We start from the raw sequence: 20,445 nt of genomic DNA on the forward strand, positions 1-20,445 counted from the left end.
CAGCTGACAGAGCCAGTGAAGGAGGAAGGCAAAGACATTTGACACAGATTTAGTAATTATTGCTGAAGGTATCACTTCTCAATTGCAAGTGTCAGGTGCCTTTGTAAACAAGCCTGTTCAAGCTCACTTTCAAATCAATACAGGAAATGGTTGTCTGTGGAAACCAAGCACATTCACTATCAGGACAAATTAAACAACCAAAAACATGACCTGACATAATGGCTTATTGAGATTAAAATGTCTGAGAGTCAAAATATAGATTCAAACAGGAACACATCTCAGGTTCCTCAAATGGAAATGGAGACAAGTAAGGATTGGGGAGAACGAAGGGAATTGAGTTTTAACCTGAAGGAGGATAGTTTGCACTAAAGATCCTCAGCTGGGGTTGGGGATTTAGCTCAGTGGTAGAGAGCTTGCCTAGCAAGCACAAGGCCCTGGGTTCGATCCTCAGCTAAAAAAAAAAAAAAAAAAAAAAAAAAGATCCTCAGCTGTCTTGTTCTTTGCAATCCAGTATCTCTGGGAATCATGAAGATTTGACTAAACGTTCAAGGATTGACTGAAGATCTGTTTAAGAAATAGTTGTCCCCTCCCTTCCACTCCAAGTTTTCACAGCCTTGTAGAAGACAGAATGTTTGGTCTCTGCACAAAGGACAGCAGGCATAGTCGATAGACCCGAGAATGCTGGGTAAACATTATGGGTCTTTAGATGTCCATGTTTCTTTCCCATCCAGTTTGTACCTTCTTGGCAGTCAGATCTTCTTCTCTGGGCAGAAGGTTATAAAAGTCTTCAGGGGATCTCTCATTCCCAGGCAAGATCCTAAGCTTCAGATGTGGGGTGGGGTACATGAAAAAAAGGCCAGTCCTTGCACCTCCAATAACACAGGTGACTGTCTTCCTGCTTGTGTGCAGGGCTTCTAAGAACCTTCTCTGATACATGCAGCTGACTCAAAATGACCTGGGATTTGAGGATAACCTCTCACATGAAGACTAGAGAACAGCAGAACAAAACAAAGGTGTGTATGGCGGATAGAATAGTGCCCCTTCACAACTGTCTGTGCCCTAATCCCAAAATCCAGTGTGTAATGACACGTGGCACTTTCATGGGCTTATGCCTACAAACACAAGTCATTCATGAGTTGCCTTTGAGATGAATTGTGCAATATGACCCAATCTACCCATGACCCCTCCCTTTGCTATGCTCTGGAGAGGTGGGACAACCAGAGAAGAGACAGAGTTGCATTGTTGGCCTTGGTGACAGAGATAAGGGGTGATGAGATCAGGAATGCAGGCAGCCTCTAAAAGCTAGAAAAAGTAAGAAATGAAATCTCTAGAAATTCCAGAAGCAAATGTCCTTCCAACTCAGTGATTACCATTCATCCGTAGCTGTAATCACTGAATTTCTAATCTAGACAACTGTGGAGTGATACATCTAGGCTGTGTATGTTTTACACTGGCATTTAGGGCTGACCCAGGCATGTTCAGAGAACAGATATGCTTAGGGAAGGCACTCTCTTTTTTAATGTGTTCGTTTCCTCAGAGGGAGGAAGTATTGCAAACACTGAATAAGAACAGGGTTCTATTTTAAGAAAAGCAATATTCTGAGATCTGAGAAGAAAGTACTCTTCAAGTTAAAAATATGATAGGAGGAATTTTTTAAAAGTTGGCAGCTGGCTTGGAAAATATAGAAGAGGAAATCTCCCAGAAAGTGGATTAAAAAGACAAGGATCTAGAATCCAGGCAAGAGAAGATAAGTAGAAAACCCATCCATTAGAAGCCACCCAAAGAAAAGGAGTTCCAGAGAGAATAGTCTACCAGCCATAAAACAATGCTAAAACCTGTACCAAAGGATAGGAATCAACAAAGCAGGCACAGGGTCCTGTGATAAACACAGGCCCAGGCTGAAGTATAAAATTTGAGGACATTGGGAGCAATGATGTATTTAAAAAATATTTTGGATCTTTTTAGACTACCTCATTGATATAATAATAGAGGAATGTAATAAAGATTCAAGCACAAATAAGGAATTATGACCCTCCCTCTGTATCCCTGTTATTGCCTCATACGTATTTAGTGTGTGTTTTTAAATGCACATATGTCTATGTTGGTGACATTTTCTGCAGCTGTCCCTGTTGTCACTGCACTAATGTGTTTACTGAGTTTCACACTAAATGGTACCTTGCTGTATGCTACAACATGAATTGCTAAATGGTCTTTTAATAAAAAGCCTGGAGCCTGATATTGGTGTGAAAGCTGAAAGATCAGAGAAGCAGAGCAAACCACAGCCACCACCTCTTACCTCACCAACTCCTCAGCTTCAAAGAGCTCCAGCCCATAGGCCTCCAGCTGAACAATCCCTAAAGCCTTTAGTTCCTGTGTCCTTGTGCCTTATATAACTTTCTTCACCCAGGCATCACTTCCTGGGATTAAAGGCGTGTGTGTGTGTGTGTGTGTGTGTGTGTGTGTGTGTGTGTGTGTGTTTCCCAAGCAAAGGCATGAGATCTCAAATGCTGGGATAAAAGGTGTGTGATTCCCAAGTACTGGGATTAAAGGTGTGTGCCACCACTGCCTGGCTCTGTTTCTCTCCTAGACTGAATCAATCTCATGTAGTCCAGGGTGGCTTTGAACTCAAAGAGATCCAGATGAATCTCTGTCTCCTGAGTGCTAGGATTAAAGGTGTGTGCCACCACTGCCTGGAATCTATGTTTAATCTAGTGTCTTATTATGTTCTCTGATCTTCAGGCAAGCTTTATTTGATACACAATGTATCACCACAACTACCCAGCTTAGATATCTTTTGATATTTGCCTGGAATCTAGTCTTTGATTTTTATAAGGTTCTCTGCCTTTCTGTGTCTTACCTTAAAATTGTGTTACTGTCTCCCTCTAAAATTTTAATCTGAAGCTAGGCCAATGTCCAGCAAGCTGAGACAGGAAGATTATGAATTTGAAGATGGCCAAGGCCACAAAGCAATTTACTCTTTGTGAGAGGTTATCTCAAACTAAAGGCAAGGCAAACAAAAATTTTAAACTGAGACATTTGTGTCTTTTACTAGTGACTTTAATTCATTTGCATGTGTTGTAATTAATGTTATATTAGAATATGTCTCAACTTTTATACTTATAACGGTTTGACCTTCAGAACCTATAAGAAAATAGGAGAGAACTGACTCTGCAAAGTTGTCCTCTAACCTCTACACATGCACTGTGGCAAGTGGGCACACATCAAAACAACAACAACAATAATAATAATAAGTTTTAAACTGATCCATACTCAAGTTTATTTACCTTTATTTACCTATATTACTTGACAATATCCATATAGGTCTCTTCTATTTTCCATGTTACTTGTAGAGACATCTTAATATTGTGGTTATTGTTGTTGGCAATCTACTTCCTATCCAAAAACCATTTAGAATTTGTCTGTTCTGCCCTTAATGTTGGTGTAGGTCTCCTTTAATTTGTAGGTAACATTCCTTTTCAAACCAGGGACTCCAGCCTTTAATTGTTGAAAGTTGAATCTTCACTGTTTCTTTATCTGTTTCTTATAAGGTTTCATTCTGATTTGGAGACAACCTCAGTGTGTGGTCCAAATTGGTCTCAGACTAGCAATCCTCCTGTCTCAGTCTCCTGGGATTACAACTGAGCATTACTTCGTCCATCTTGATCTTATTTTTTAAATATTGCAACTTCAACTTCTATCTTTCATATTTCAAAACATTAATGAATTTTTCTTCCTTTTCATCATTTCCTGTGGCCTCTTGGGAGAATTCCTTAACCTGATCTTCCATTTCATTAATCTGTCCTTTAGCTGTTTCCTTTCTGCTAGCAATCCATGTCTTACATACTTTAACTATTACACTTCTCATAACTAACATTTCCACTTGGCCTTTTCAATGACTTCCCATTTTTCTTTATATGTTTAAAATTATTCTTATTTCACTCATCATTTACATGTCTGTCTCAAATTCCAGATCCATTTCTTAACAATTTGCCTCTAAAGGGATGTCTTCTACTTATTGTCTTTCCACATAAGTGACATTCCGTTCTGGTGTCTAGGCATTTTGACCTGTGAGTTTATGTTTCCATGAGCATCAGCTGGTCTGGTGAAGGACTCCAGGGTCCAGGCTGTGCCTGAATCCCTTCAGTCTGATGTCAGTAAAGTAGAGGAATGGGCATGGAGGTAGAGGAGCTGGCATGCCACAGAACAACAGTCAGCTCCTCTCTCATGCTGCCACTTCAGAAATGCCTTGCTGTAGTCTGACTCCCATTTCAACACATTTGGGCAGCCTACTGACAGTGGAGATCTGGGCTACTGTACCCAAGTTCTGTGGTCAAGTGGGAAGCCAGAGACCACACCATACCAAGGCATGTTAGAAGAAGTGGTAAAGGCAAAACTTTCAAAAACTTCCCATCAACACAGTGGGTTTCCACCTGATTCTGCTGCAATCATGTGTAAAACTTCCATCACCAAAATAAATCAGATTGCCTGGGAGGCCTAGGGTGCTGATCTACTCAGTTTTGGATTTGGGGAGAAAAGAAAGAGAGGAATCCACAAGCACAATTTGAAATAGTGCAATGAGCTCTCCCTAGATTCATCAAAAATTACACTTGTTAGCACACACACACACACCATTACGTAAATTATAAATTATGTTCTTTCCCTAAAACATTTGAAAGTAAATTGCAGCCAGGTGTGACAGCACATACCTCTAGCCCCATTGTTTGGGACAGTGGGCCAGCCTGAGCTACATAATGAGTTTCCATCTAACCTGGACTACACTGTGAAACTCTCTCAAAATAGAGCAAACAAACAAAAGAGTATGTTGCAAGCATCTAGCATTTCAGCACGAATGTTCCAGAAGGGAGGACTTTCTCCCTCATGTCATTGGCTACAAATATTTTTTTAAAACTTCTAAAGCTGACATTTAATGTATAGCAGGGTTGAAAATCATCTCTCTCACCTTCCCACCAATGCCTTGAGTTTACCTAGCCTTTATCCTCTAGCTTACCTGAGTGTTCATATACAGGTACACACAGACAGACACATAGACAGATAGACAAACACACACTCCAACTCCAAACTGCTCTCAGGGGGTCATAAAAGCTTTTGGTCCCTGAAATCCCCAGTTCCTCCCATTTCTGTGGTTTCTCCAGAGTGGAGTCTGAGGACTAGAGCCATCAACACAGAGTGCAAGGTCTCCACAGCAGCACCTCAAAGCTCTTGAGCACTGCATACTTATTTTAAAGTGTTGATATATTTGGTTGAGTGTAAATCGACATTTCTTGTCCCGACTGCTTGATCCCAAATAACCAACTCAGAGGCTGAATATGAATTATAACTGCTCAGTCAATAGCTCAGGCTTGTTACTAACTCACTCTTACAACTTAACCCATTTCTATTAATTCCTATACTGCCCCAAGGCTTATGGCCTTTACCTCTATCCCATTTTGTGTGTCTAACTCATTCTCCATCTGGCTGGTGACTCCTGACTCTGCCCTTCTCCTTCCCATCATCCTTAGTTTGGTTGCCCCACCTATACTTCCTTCCTGGCTACTGGTCAATCAGTGTTTTATTAAATCAATTTGAGTGACGAATCTTTATAGTGTACAAAAGGATTATTCCACAGCAGTTGAGTCTAGTTTCTGATAAAGTGGTAGAGAAATCAGAATTTTGGGCAAAACATAACAGTATGAAAACACTGAAGATAATCCTAGTGCAAAACAAACCCTGATCTTGAATTTGCCTGTAAGTATTCTAAAAAGTATATAAACCATTTCTGCTATGAAAACAAAACAGACTAACAAACATCACTCAGTCTGTTTCAATCTGGGTTGAAAATAGCCATTGAATTAGCATTTAAGGCATGTAAGCTTGCCTTCTAGTTTTCTTTGTAAGTGTTTCTTGAAATAGTGCATCTTTCTTGACACCTTTACTGTAACAGGTATTACAAAATTGTAATTTTTTTTCTAGTGCGATACGCAAGGGATAACATCTGAGTGTTGTTTTAATTTGCATTCATTGGATTTGCCAAGGTCAAGTATCTTTTTACCTGGTAATTTAGTCACTTACAGTATGCTTGCCCATTTTTAAAAAAATATATAATTTATTTTTATTTTGTGTTCATTGGTGTCTTGCCTGCATGTATATCTGTGTGAGGGGGTTGGAAGTTCTGGAATAGAGTTACAGACAGTTGTGAGCTGCCATGTGGATGCTGGGAATTGAACTTGAGTCCTCTGGAAGAGCAGCCAGAGCTCTCAACCACTGAGCCATCATCTCTCCAGCCCCAATGTTTACACATTTTTAAAAAGAGGATTTTATTAAAAAGTTAAAGTCTCTTGCCCAACAGTTCTACAGGTTTGGTAGGTTTCTAAGTCTTCCTCTAAGTCATCTGAACACGTATACACTTTCTGGGTTCTAGTAAATTCTACTATGAAGGCTGCAAAGCTACAAGACTCAAGGGCAGAAGTGTGGGGATACCCAAGGAGGTCTCTTCAAATGTTAGAGTTTCATTTCTGTTGCTGTAAAATAGCCTGAGGGGTGGCAAGGGCAACTTAGAGGAGAAAGAAGCTATTTTTACTGCAATGCCACACTACAGTCCATCACCTTGTGGAAGGCACAGGGGCAAGAGCTTGAGGTAGCTGGTTACATCACACCCGCAGTCAAGAGCAGAAAGAATGCATGCATGCTCAGTTGCTCAGCTCTGTTTCTCTACTCTTATACAGTTCAGGACACCATCACTCTACCCCATCCCTTTGCAGGGAGTGGTGCCACCCACTGTGGGCTTCCCATATAAATTAACTTAAGTAAGGCAATCCCTTACAGACACGCCCACAGGCCAACCTGGTGGGGACAGTCCCTCGGGCTCTCTTTCTAGCAGATTCTAGATTGAGTCAAGCAGGCAACTCTGAACATTGTGCCATGCTAGTCAGAGGCAAATAAAAATCCCATCCAAAGATGTAAAAACAAACAAACAAAAAAAGAGACATAAGCAAAAAGACGGGGAAAGGTGAAATCCTAGAACAGTATCACCTAGTGAAGATGGAGATGTGCACATCCTGTGGTTTTGTGGCCTCGCTGTTAGTTACCATCCTGGAGCAGTCTGCCCTCTGCTATATTTTGTGGAAGTCAAGGCTATTCAGCACTAGACATGCACTAGCTAGCGTGTTTATCACTGTGACTAGAAAGAGTAACTTCAGGAAGGATGTTTTGTGTTGTTCGTGGGTTCAGAGGGTCTAGCCTATGCATGCTTTGTCCCCTGCACTCGGTCAAAACATTGTGGTGGTGGGAGCAGGCAGCAGGGAAGCTTCCTCATTTCACAGTGAATGTGAAGCAGAGAAGAAGGAAGGAAGGAAGGAACCAGGGATTTGTATAACCTTTGCATTCTTTTCAAAAAAAGATGTAGAATTTTTACCTCCATGCATGCGTGCATGTGTGTGTGCGTGCGCGTGCACGCGTGTGCACACACGCGGGTGAGTATGTGCATGTACATGCAGACATGTGAAGAGTCAGGTCTCCTTGGAGTTGGAGTTCCAGGCAGTTGTAAGGCACCAATATGGATGCTGGGAACTGAACTAGGGTCCTCTGAAGAGTGTAAATGCTCTTAACTGCTGAGTCATCTCTCCAATCTCTGGCATCCCCTTTAAAGGCACACTCCTAATGACCTGTTAAGACCTCACTTCCTAAAGTTTCCATACTCTCCAAAAATAGCACCACCGCTTGGATGGGGGCAGTTTGTGTTCAGGCCATAGCAAGGAAAGGAAACAATGGAAATACTTCTCAACAAGAGAGTGGATAAGAACATGTTAAAACATCCTTACTTTAGGATGGTATCTGAAGGTAAATGAACTGTATCCACTTGTAAGAAGGTGAATCAATCTTAAAAGTGCACATTGAGCGGGGCGGTGGTGGTGCACGCCTGTAATCCCAGCACTCGGGAGGCAGAGGCAGGTGGATCTCTGTGAGTTCGAGGCCAGCCTGATCTACAAAGTGAGTTCCAGGACAGCCTCCAAAGCTACAGAGAAAGCCTGTCTTGGGGGAAAAAAAGTGCACATTGACTAAAGCTATTTTGCAAAGAGACGCACAGTCTGTGCATTATTTTATGCAAATGTCCAGAACCTGCCCAGCATCACTGCACTCTAGTCCCAACCATACAGAATGCAGTAAGTCTTCAAATATGGGGGAAGGGAGGGCATGCTTCCTTTCACACATGGTGGTGGCTACCTTCAGGGACTGGGATGAAGGCTGCTCCAACTGTACCCATTACGTTTCATCCCTTCAAAGGACTCTTACTCTGTTTCCTCAGAATGAGAAGGAAGTGAGGGGAGGAGAATGATGAGGACCGACCAACGAAAACACAGCCAAACTGTGACATTTGCTCCATCTTGTCAGTGTTATTTTCTAATGTCACTTTCTGTTTTTCTGGGTGGCTGGCATGTTTCTGAATGGAAAGATAAATCATCCCGGGAGAGGCACCTGGAAATGCTTCTTCACCTTTTTTGTGGTGGTCACTCTACGAATGTGGACTTGGCTAAGGTTTGTTGAACTGTCACTTAGAAATTATAGTCCAGTTGATTGTGAGTGTGTGTTCATATGTGACAGTGGGTGTGCAGGTATGTGTACATGCATGTGTATGTATGTGGAGGCTTGAGGTCAGCCTTGAGTATCCATCTGGAGGTGTCCACCTATATTTTGAAATAGAGTCTAGCCAGTAAGCCTCAGGGATACCCTATCTCTGTCTCCCTAGCCCTGGGATTGCTGGTGTGCACTACCACACCCAGCTTTTTATATGAAGGCTGGGTAATGAACCCTGGTCCTCACACTTGCCCACCAGATGCTTTGCTGGCTGAGCTGTCTCTTTAGGCCCTCGAAAGAGAGCAATCAAGTGAGACACTGCCTGGTCAGTCCTCAGCCTCTCTTGTGGCACCTGGTTCCAACAGAAGTGAAGACCAGACAGAGACCATAGACTCTGGGCCACACTTGAGGCTCTCCCTAAATCTGGTGGCTGCAGGTTTCCCAGGTCCTCAAAGCAGGAGGGACCACCTCTGCTGTGGGAGAAAGAACAAGGATTGTGCAGAGTCTCGTTTAAGAGAGCTGGGGGATGGGAAAGAGCTGACTGCTCCTGTGATGAGCTCATTGTGTTCTTTGGCACCTCAATGTTCTCTCCATTTAATTTTTCAGAGGCACCAACAAATCAGAGAAGAAGCTTACCCTGAAATTGTTATTTGGATGAACGTGACATTTGTAGGCCAGCGAGGGAAGCTGGGGGAGCTGATGGGTTTGCAGCCCTCAGCTCGCACCTTGCAGCCTGGATTCCCAAACAATGTGCATGTGTGGAGGAGGAGCAGCTGCCAGGGTGGAAAAATACAGCTGGGTGGGGAGCACTGGACAAGGTGAGGAGGGAAGGAGGAAGGAAGGGAGGAAAGCTCGCTGGCTAACATGGGTCACTTGCTTTGTAAGAAAGAGGCTGTGGTCTCCCTCCATCCTCTGAAGAGTGGTACCCATTTTAGAGCTGAAGACGCACTCAGAACGGGGATATGCCCCTCTACCAAGAACACTGAGAATTGTTGTTGAAAAACAGAATTGGAGCTAACCCCAAATGGTTGATGTGGAATTCCTGATCCTGACATATCCTTAAATCCAAGACAAGAGGCCCAGGCAATATTTGCTTCATTTTAACTTTCTGACCCTTCTATTTCTTTCTTCCTGGGGAAACTGAGTCCAGGAGAGGTTCAGGGACATGCTAAAGTGTGTTGGACCATTTGTGGGGTAGAGCCAGGACCAGGCAGAATGGAATGGAGACACTGAGGAAGATGGGTGGATCAGAATTTGTGGAGTGTTGGTGTCCTGGGTGCCATTGTGGAGACAAGGAGCATCATGGGAAAAGGAGTTACTGCTGGTGAGTTAGTACCTGCTTTCTGTTGCTGTGATAAACACAACAATCCAAAGCAGCTTGGGGAAGGCAAGGGTTTATTTCAGCTTATCCTTCTGGGGCACTGTCTATCACTAAGAGATGTCACAAGCAGGCACTGAAGGAGAATCATGAAGGAACTGCTTACAGGCTTACTCTCTGATTTCCCTCAGTGATATGCTATGCCCTGGAAGTGTAAGCTGAAGGAAACACTTTTTACTCCAAGTCGCTTTTGGTTGTGGTGTTGATGACAGCGACGGTATGCAAACTAGAAGAGAAACTGGAACCAGGAGTGGGGTCCCAGTTGGAATGAGCCTGACCAAGTTGTTTTGGTGGGAGCATCATGAAAATCTTTTGGGACTTTGGGCTGAAAAGGCAGTTTGGTGCTCAGCACTTTGTGGGCTGTTCTAGGAGGAGCTTGAAAGATAAAATACCGAGAGAAACACAGAAAATGGAAGCTTGGCTTGTGAAGTTTCAGAGGAAGCAAAGACTCGGTCAGGGTCTTTTGTGTGGTATTTTGGGTTACGAACTGTGAAAGTGAAACCCATGTATCACTAGAGCAATGGACACTGGTCATCTGGGGCTGAAGAACCAGGTGTGATTAAAAAGAGATCAGCACCGCTGAAGTGAAATGGTCTGGGAAGTAGTTTCTCGGCACAGAGAAGCGGTGGTCCAGGAGCTGGACAAAGGTGCCTCTCAAGCTGACACCTGACTTGGTGATGTGTGAGCATCGTCCATGCTGCGCTTCTTTTAGTGCATGAAAGCTGCATGGAGAGCAGCTGAGGCTTGGTATCACGTGACAGGGCTGGAGTCCCTGAAGAGAGGCCATTAGTGAACGTGCAGCCTCATTTGCAGGAGGGACTTCGGGTTATTTGGGGATGCCAGGTCCCTGTTATATCCACCAAGGGCAGCAGCAGGTATGGAGTGGAACCAGCCTGAGCCTACGAGACATACTGTGTGTGAATGGTAGATCTGAGGAAGTGGAAATGCTAAGCCTTTGGGAGCAATAATAGTGAGTCTCAGATATCAGATATTGAGCTTTTTACACTGCTAGATTGGGGGGTTTGCTTTAATGTGATTATGCTTTAATGCTCCTATGCCCTGGTTCTTCCCTTTTGGAATAAGAAGTCCATAGTTTGTTTTTGCTTTGACATAAACTCACAGTTGAGTGAGCTGGACTTTTAAAGATACATTGAAGCTTTTAGATGTTGGAATTTTTAAAGAGTGTGGGGCTTTTAAAGTCGCACTGTATTTTATATCATGATATTAATGTCATATCATATATTAACGTCATGATAGATAACGTCTTGGGGGCAAACAAGAAAGGAAAGGTTTAATGGTGATGTGTTTGTCTGTCAAACTGAAAAGTGTGCATTGTCCTGCTTAGTTGTGACTGTCAACTTGACACAACTAAGAATCACTTGAGAAGAAGAAATCTCAATTGAAGAATTGCTTAGATCAGTTTGGTCTGTGGGGCTCATCCTGATGGCTAATTGATGTAAGGAGAGTCCAGCTCACTTCGAGGAATACCATCTCTAGCCATGTTTGTCTGGAATGTATAAGAAAGTTGAGAGAGAAAGAGAGACAGAGACAGACAGAGATAGACAGAGATGGAGAGACAGAAAGACAGACAGAGAGAGAGAGAGAGAGAAAGAGAGAGAGAGGAGAGAGAGAGAGAGAAAGAGAGAGAGAGAGAGAGAGAGAGAGAGAGAGAGAGAGAGCAACTAAGCGGCGCTCCTTGTGCTTTCTGCTCTTCCTCCTTGATTCTCTGCTCTCACTTCCCTGAGTAGTGGAGTGTGACCTGGAAGTGTGATGTGAAATAAACCCTTTCTTCCACAAGATGCCTTTAGTCATGGCTTTTCTTACAGCGACAGAAAGCAAATTAGGACACTCTCTGAAGGTGAGTCTCACCATGCTTTAGACTTTTCTCAGTCTTGTATGGGCCCTCAATGCAAGGGAAGCAAGGACACTGGGCATGAGAACTAGGGCAAGGGGTCACAGAAGGCAAATGTTCAGCCTGAAGAGCCATGCTCACATGAGGGTCATCAGCAAAGGGGCCGAAGGCCGTCCCCACCCCACAGTATTCTTACAACCCTGCTGGTATTCATAGTAATATCTCCTTTGGACTAAAGTTACCCAATACTGTACACTGAGGCATGTTGTTTATGTGTGTGATTTCCATTTTATATCAAGCCTAAAAGATGCTAAAAGGCATATGTTTCTGTTTCTAACAATGTTCATTGGGAATCTCCTAGAAGCTGTATGGGAAGGGATATCTCAGAAAATTATTGACAATAAAACAATTTCTACAAACCTAACCTTTCCCCAGAGTTCCACCATGGAAGGCTCAGCTTGGCATTTCAGCTTCCCTCCCACAGTTCCCAGCATAGGGATAAAACCTAAGTTTACTTAACAAAGTTCTTTGGACAAACTGAGAAAGGAAGTAACTTGCCCAGCGCCACCTAACCATAGAACAAAGCCTAGGTCTGAGCTACAGTCTGGGATCCGTTCCCAGATCTTGATTTCCTGAACTTGAAAGCTGGAGAACAAGGAAAGTCTACAACTCTATTCTTTTCATTCTCTGCCGAGGGAGGGGAAGCCCAGAGAAGTTGGTCACCTTGCTATTGGTCACATAGCTGAGCTCGAATCATTGCCTTATTTCCTCTGTATGTCTCGAATGAAGCGGTCTCACCCCACAGTGGGAAAGGAAAGGGTGAAAACAGGCTGAAAACTCAAACCATGAGCAGGTGACAGTTTCGTTAGATTTTTTTTTTTTTTCCATTTGCAGCAAGCAGGGGAGGGAACCCTGTTTGTTCATAATTACACTTCTAATAGCACCTGCTTTTAATGCTGTTGAGGTTTTTTTTTTCAGTTCTTTAACAGTGAGATGAGAAAAAATAATCATAAAATTTAAAGACCCTGGGTAGTTGTTACAATTAAGTTCAATTAACTATGCCCTTAGGTAGAGTAGATATGGCAAGAAGTGTCTTGTAGAATCCAATTTTCTTGACAAACACACTCTCTGGCATACAAGGAGGTTATTATTTCATTTGTTGAAAGAGAATGTGGTACAGTGGGAAAGGATACAGAATTTAGAGTCAACAGATCTGGTCCACAGCATCTCACCCGCCACAGAAGAGTGACAGCCATGAGCAAATGGGCATAATAACACCTGTTTCAGTGAGCTGTCAGACAATTAAATGAGACAAAGCCCAGGAAGGCGTGATTCACAAATGCACCCCAAATATTCATTACAGCCACTTCTGAAATGTGAAATCAAATGAGCAAATTATTCTGAGAGGTTCTTTTTTAAATTACCTGAAATGGAATTAGAGAGATGGATACACAGTTAAGGACACAGAATGCTCTTCCAGAGGACCCAGGTTCAAGTCCCAGAACTCACAGAGCAGCCCCAAACCATCTGTAACTCCATTTCCAGGGGAGCCAATTTCCTCTTCCGAGCTCTACAGGTGGCAGGCACCCACGTCCTGCTCAGACATATATGCAGACAAAATGCTCATACATATAAAATAAAAACAAATCTTTTAAAAGGTAGAATTATAAAACTCTAAAAATGTTTTATTTTATTGTGTGAGTTTGGGGAGGCATTGCTGGAAGTTGAACTCAGGGCCTTAGACATGCTAAGCAGATACTAAAATGGTAACAAATAGTATAGTCAAAATTAAAGACAATGACAGCATACAACAAAGATTGTTTCCATACAATAAGAAAATGGCTAACTACTTAGAAAACAGTGTATGAACTATGTGATGAGGCCACTGAAATAAGAACCCACATGAAGCGATACAAGTTTGCCACCAATTACTAAAGAATCTCAGTGGAGTGTGGTGTCTCACGTTTGTAATCTCAGCACTTAGGAGGCTGAGGCAGGAGGATTGCCACAGAAATAATGACAACCTGAACTACAGAGTGAGACTCTATCTCCAAAATAATAAACAAATTTATCTCACAATATTTCTCCTCATCTGAGGTTTATTTGCTGCACTTTTAGTTTCCATCAAAATATTATTCCAAAAATGTTAAATGGAAGATTCAAAAAGTAAACTATTCATACTCGCAGGTCCATGGGCCTGAGAAGAGATTTACTAGCAAAAGTGAGGTGAACTGATTAATAATTTGAGCTTCTGGATCAGTATAGGAGACATTGGTGTGTACTAGAGTTCTACATGTCAATCAACACAGAGATAGTTTATGGATGGCTATATGTAAGCACATGTCTGTGGGCACACATAAGCCTAGATGTGCTAATCCCTCAGCTCTGACGAGCAGACTAGGTGCCCAGATCTTAGTTTTAAATATTATGAAAATAAACTAAGTTTCCTCAAAGGAATGGCTGATTCCAAGGCTAAGGCAGAAAACACAAGATGAGACAATGGCTGGAAAATATGACGAGTTCTGTCAGGACACGGGGCCACTGTGTTCTGGAATGGTCAAATCTAGGAGTCGTGTGCATCAAACCGATAAAGTAGGCATGCTGCATGAACTCCCACTGACATACATGTACACCTGCGTGCACACACACACACACACACACATACACACACACATATACACACACATACACACACACATACACACACAACACACACACATACACACACAAACAAACACACACACACATACACACACAAACACACACACACACACACACACACACACACACACACGAAACGCTTTGCTGTGCAGTAGACTAGTAAACAACAGATAGAAGGAATGACAGAAACAAGGAGTCAGCATTTGGCACAATCTCAAAAATGGCTCATGTGCAAGAGCATCCCTGGAGGAGGCTTAACCAGGACAGAAAGTCGGCATCATCTCCGGGCACCTGCCTGCAACAATGTGTTGATCACAAAAGGGAAACAGAGAGTCTAAGGTGGGGAAGGCAGGCAGACAACAGCATGGCCACCATCACCAGGGCTAACACCTCCAGGCAAGGTGGGCCACCATCCCGTGCCTCCTGAGACAATGCCTGAAGGAGCTCACAGGACCCATGGCCATGGCATCCAGGAAGTGCAGCGTGGATCTGGGTGGAAGGAAGCATCAGAGAGACCTGGGCAGAGGGCCACGCTTGAGAATGGGAGACCCACACTGTCAAGACAGTGGAGGATTCACAAGACAGTGGAGAAAATTCCCAATGTGAGAATGTGCAAGTCACACCATGTGCATCCTCCAGGACGTTTCTGTACGTGAGGAAGAAAACGCCCAGTTGAGATGCCTGTGTGGATGTTGGTCTGGTTTGGAGGGAGGTGTGGTGTTTCTGTGGAGAATGGGCTTTGTTTGAGGAAATGTACAGAGCTGTGTGTAGAGCTGATGGGGCTGGCGTCTTATGTCTGCAGTTTCCCCTCAAAAGATTCAGAAAGGGAATCATGGAATTGGGCAGAGGGATGAGAAAGGTTAACAACTGGAAATATGAGATATATGGAAGTTCTTTTTATTCTAGAAACTTTTCTGTAAGATTGAAATTATTTTAGGGCACACTATCTTTTAAAATATCTCCCACAAGTCTGGAGAGGTGGCTTGGTTGACAAAAATGCTTATTCTGCAAGCTTAAGACCCTGAATTCAATCCCCATTAAAAAAAAAAAAAAAAAAAGCCCAGTGTGGCTACATGTGCCTAAAACTCCAGCATTGGGGAGCATGCAGGGAGGTTATCAGAGACAGGCAGATCCCAAGAGTTGGCCAGTCAGCCTACCCAAAATGGCAAGCTTCCAGTTCAGCTAGAGATCCCACTTCAAGGCACTAAGGCAAAGAGGGGTAGAGGAAGATACCTGACATCCTGTTCTGGCCTCTGCAGTATATATAAGGTGCATCTGCATTTTCACATGTGTGCATATTAGAGGGTACACCTGCATGTTCACATGTATGCACATTGGAGGGTGCACCTGCATGTTCACATGTGTGCACATGAGAGGGTGCACCTGCACATTCACATGCATACATGTGGGAGGGTGTGCCCACATGTTCACATGTATATATATGGGAGGATGTACTCTCATGTTCCAGGCACACACACAGGAGGGTGCACCCGCACGTTCACGTGTGTACACATGGGAGGATGCACTCATATGTTCACAGACATACACAGAGGAGGATGTGCCCACATGTTCACATGTGTACACATGGGAGGGTGCACCTGCATGTTCACATGCATACATTACATACAAATGCACACAACACATACAAATAAAATAAAATATCCCAAAGGTGTACATCTTGTCAGAAATGTTGGTAGAAAGAATTGTAGAAGCTCCATTGACGTATTTCAAATGGATTTGATTTTTGTTGACTAAAGTGTGCTTAAGTCGGCCAAATGAACAAATAAAATATTCAATGTTAGTGAAAGAATGGAGAAGATCTTTTTTGCTGAGAGATTAAATTTGATATAAAGGACAACATGACAATTGCCATTCAAAATATATCGTATTTGGGGCTTAAAAATGTGTGAGACAAAGGAAAATTAAGCTGATTGGTCTAAAACAAAACTGAGATTGGAACACTGGAAACAACCAAATGTCCATTGAAAAATCCTTCACAGTTCTGCTCTGAACCACCCAGAAACAGGGTGTGTTGTTCAGGGACTCTACAAGGGTGCTTATGGCACATTTTTGAAAACAAATTCACATATGCATTTATTTGATCAGCAGTATTTGACTATGTATAAATTATTGCAAGGTATTAGGTGCATGAGGATTAGTGTAGCCCAGCACCGCTCTTCCTGAAATGCAAATCTTAGTTGCAGATGATGCAGACTTGTGCACAATAGTTTTGCCATCTTAAGTGAAAGGTGCAAGCAGAGGAATGATTTTTTTTTTTTTTTTTTTTTTTTGAGACAGGATCTCTTGTTTCCCAAGCTGTCCTTAAACTCGCTATATAGTGACAATGACCTTGAATGCTGGATCCTCCTGGGATTACCGGCATGCAGCACCACACCTGGTTTTTGCAGTGCTGGGAACTGAACCTGGGACCTCATACCTGCTAGGCAAGTGCTCTATCAACTGAGCCACATGCCTAGACCCTGTAGAATGGTTTTCACCAAATGTCCTTTAGAGAAGAAGAATGTGGGTGATTATGCATGTCAGCGTGTACTTGGGAGCAACAGACTCACAGGCTCTTTCCTTACCGACAGTTCTTTCTGGACAATTTGCTATTTTTTACATTAAGCATATATTGCTCCTAGATCCTAGGGGATAAAGTCATACAAATTCCTATGACTCAAGGTGAAATAAATAATGACATGAAGTTACCCGAACACACGAAACAAGGAAAAGATAGGTCTTTAATACTGAGCTGAAGTTTCATCCCCCAAGAAATGGACCAAAATTATTATTAATTGCTGTTGTGGGCCTCAGCACTTTGCCGTGTCTGCAATTTTAAAAAGCAAACAAACATCTTGTTCTCAAGATAATCCCTCACTGTTTATATTTGGTCTCCCTGAGAAAGGATGTTTGGTGACTCTCCAGTGCGTTGGGGAGAGGGCAGTCCTCACAATTTTCATTTTCTACAGCCAAGGCCTGGGTTAAGGATCAGCTAGAAATGCCCCGTCCTAATCACAGAGGATAGCAGGTCATCAGCACCTCTCTTTGCTCCGAAACCCCAGGGGTTACCCGCTTCCTGGCTCACCCCTAACTCATCCACTGCATTCACCTTACAGGAGAGGCTGGTGAACTTGAAGGAGGAAAGAACCCACTGTCGCTTCACCAATGTCTAACTGCCAATCACACCCTTCGCTGCGGATGTCTACAGTGCTCCCACCAGCGGGCCCTTGATTTCATCACCACAGGAGACTAGATGTTTTCACACCCCAGAACAGGACAGAATGGTCACCGCTGGCACTCCAAAGAGATCGTGCACACACTCATCACTCATCACTGAGATGAATCTGACCTGCTCCTAGCCTGTTGCTTGGTATGTTAATAAGCACGAAGATCAATTACTCAGTCAAACCGTTTTTAATATCTGTGTGCTTGTGTTTGTATATGCATATGTGTTTTCATGCATGAGTATGCATTGTGTATTCATGCATGTGTGTATTTGTGTGTGTGTATAAACCTAAGTAATGACCTACCTCGTCTTCCCCAGTCACTCTTCACCTTATCTTTTGGGACAGAGTGTCTCACTGAGCCTGGAGCTCACTGATTGGCCAGGCTGACGGCCGGCATGCCCTGGGATCCACCTGTCTGTATCTTCCCAGCACTGGGATAACAGGTACAAGCCACTCAGCCCAGATTTTTTAACTTTTATTTATTTATTTTGTTTGTTTTATGTGTATGGGTGTTTTGTCAACATGTAAGTCTGTATACCAAACAAAGTGGAAGGAGAGAATCAACTCCTAAAACTATCCTATGACCTTCATACATGTTATTGAACACATTTCCACAATCACACACATACCTCACACACTATAAATTATAATAAAGAAAAGAAAAAGAAAAAGAATTCAACAGATTTTTCTCATAGAAGAAGTCCTGAGCTCAGACAGGAATCTTTGATCTTGAAGACTGCGAAAGATCCAGAGTCCAGGGAGGTCTAAAAACTCCTCATCCCAACCTCTACCATCTGACACCTTCTACATGGAAATCTGGATGTCCACGTTCTCCTGGGAACTACTGCCAATGCCGCCTCTGCCTCTGCTCCTGGGATCTGGCTCTGATGTCGGGTTTGGATCTGAGATCGGCCCGAATGCTCATGTTTTGAATGCTTGTTCCCAGCTGGAGGCACTAACTGTGGGGGCTGGGGCTTTAGAAGGCAGGGCCTGGGCTGGTGGAAGCAGATCTCTAGGGGTGGCCCTCCGAGGGTGATACACAGCCCCTTCTGTCTGTCTGTCTGTCTGTCTGTCTCATTCTCCCTGTCTCTCTGTCTCTCTGTGTTTCTGTGTGTGTGTGTGTGTGTGTGTGTGTGTGTGTGTGTGTGTACACATGTGTGTTGTTCAAATGCTCAATGATCTTATTAATTAAAAAAAAAAACTGTCCCAGATATTAGGTTAAAAGCTGAAAGATCAGAGAAGCAGAGCAAGCCACAGCCAACCTCACCTCACCAACTCCTCAGCCAATTCTGTTTCCATGAATTCTCAGACTGAAAGCCTCTGAGTCCTCACCTGAAAGGCCTCGCCAAAAAGAGCCTTTAGTTTCTATCTCCTCGCACCTTATATACCTTTTTCCACCCTGCCATATTACTTCCTGGAATTAAAATTGTGTGTGCTTCCCAAGCAAAAGCATGAGATCTCAAGTGCTGGGATTAAAGGTGTGTGCCACCACTGCCTGGCTCTGTTTTCTCTGCTAGACTGAGTCAATCTCATGTAGCCTAGTGTGGCCTTGAACTTACAGAGATCCAGATGGATCTCTGCCTCCCAAGTGCTAGGATTAAATGTGTGTGCCCCCACTGCCTGGCCTCTATGTTTGATCTGGTGGCTGCTCTGTCCTCTGGTCCTCAGGCAAGCTTTATTAGGGTACACAATACATCACCGCGCGTCTGCGTCTTTCTGCCTCTTTCTCTGGATCTCTCTTTTCTTTCTTTTCCCTCTTCCCCTCCTCCTCTTCTCCCTTTTCTTCTTCTTCTTCCTCCCTTCCTCCATCCATGTCTCCCTCCCTTGGCTCCTGCACACAATCCTGCTGCCATGAAGCAAGCTTCTCCACCATACTTGCTCTGTCATGATGGACTGCACCCTCTGAAAACAGGAGCCAAGATAAACATTCCTCCCTGAAGTTATATGTGGGGCTGTGCTCACGATGACACCAGACATAACCACTACACCTGACATCAGTCGATCCTTAGCTGGGACAGGCCCTGCTGTTCACAACATGTCATCTCTAGAAAGAGGCCATGTCTATATTTTGCTTCCTGGATCCCTTGTGGGCATTTGCTTTTGCAACCTCTGACCAATGTAGATTTCACAGATGCCATAATTGGCCTGATGGTCCGGGAGCCAGGAAGTCAGTTAGTAGCATCCCAGAATCCCAAGCTTCCTGGCCAGGTTGCTCTTCTGTGAGCACATAGCCTGCCTGAATTACATGCCCCAGGAGACCTCAGAGATAATGGACCTCCAGATCTCTGTCCACTTCTGTGGAGTTCAGATGATCCTGGCACAACCCTGAGTTTTAGTTCCCCTATCTGTAAAATGGGAATGATGTTACAGGTCTGGATCAAGGTGAACAACTTACGGGGACACTGACTGGTCTTACCTGAGCATCCCCTCCTGTCTAGAGATGCAGTGAGGCCAGGGAGCAAAATGGGAACAAAGTTGGGTTGTGTGAGAAAGAATGTCACCTACTCTGTTACTCAGATGTGCTGTTTTTATGTATGTCTTCAGCCCCAGAATTCTTGTGTGCAAAACAGAACACCTCAGCTCCTCCTAAGTATCCCTTTACCTCCTATCCAGCCCTGGACCACAGTTGTATCTATCTATGAAGAGAGGGAAAGGGATTTGCCACCGTCAGAGAAGTGACTGCCCAGCAGTATGTATGACATTTTAAATGACGTGACCTCTAACCCCTCAACCTGACTCCTACCCATGCAAATAAA

This window comes from Onychomys torridus, chromosome 4, assembly GCF_903995425.1.
Source record: "Onychomys torridus chromosome 4, mOncTor1.1, whole genome shotgun sequence".
Classification (NCBI taxonomy): domain Eukaryota; kingdom Metazoa; phylum Chordata; class Mammalia; order Rodentia; family Cricetidae; genus Onychomys; species Onychomys torridus.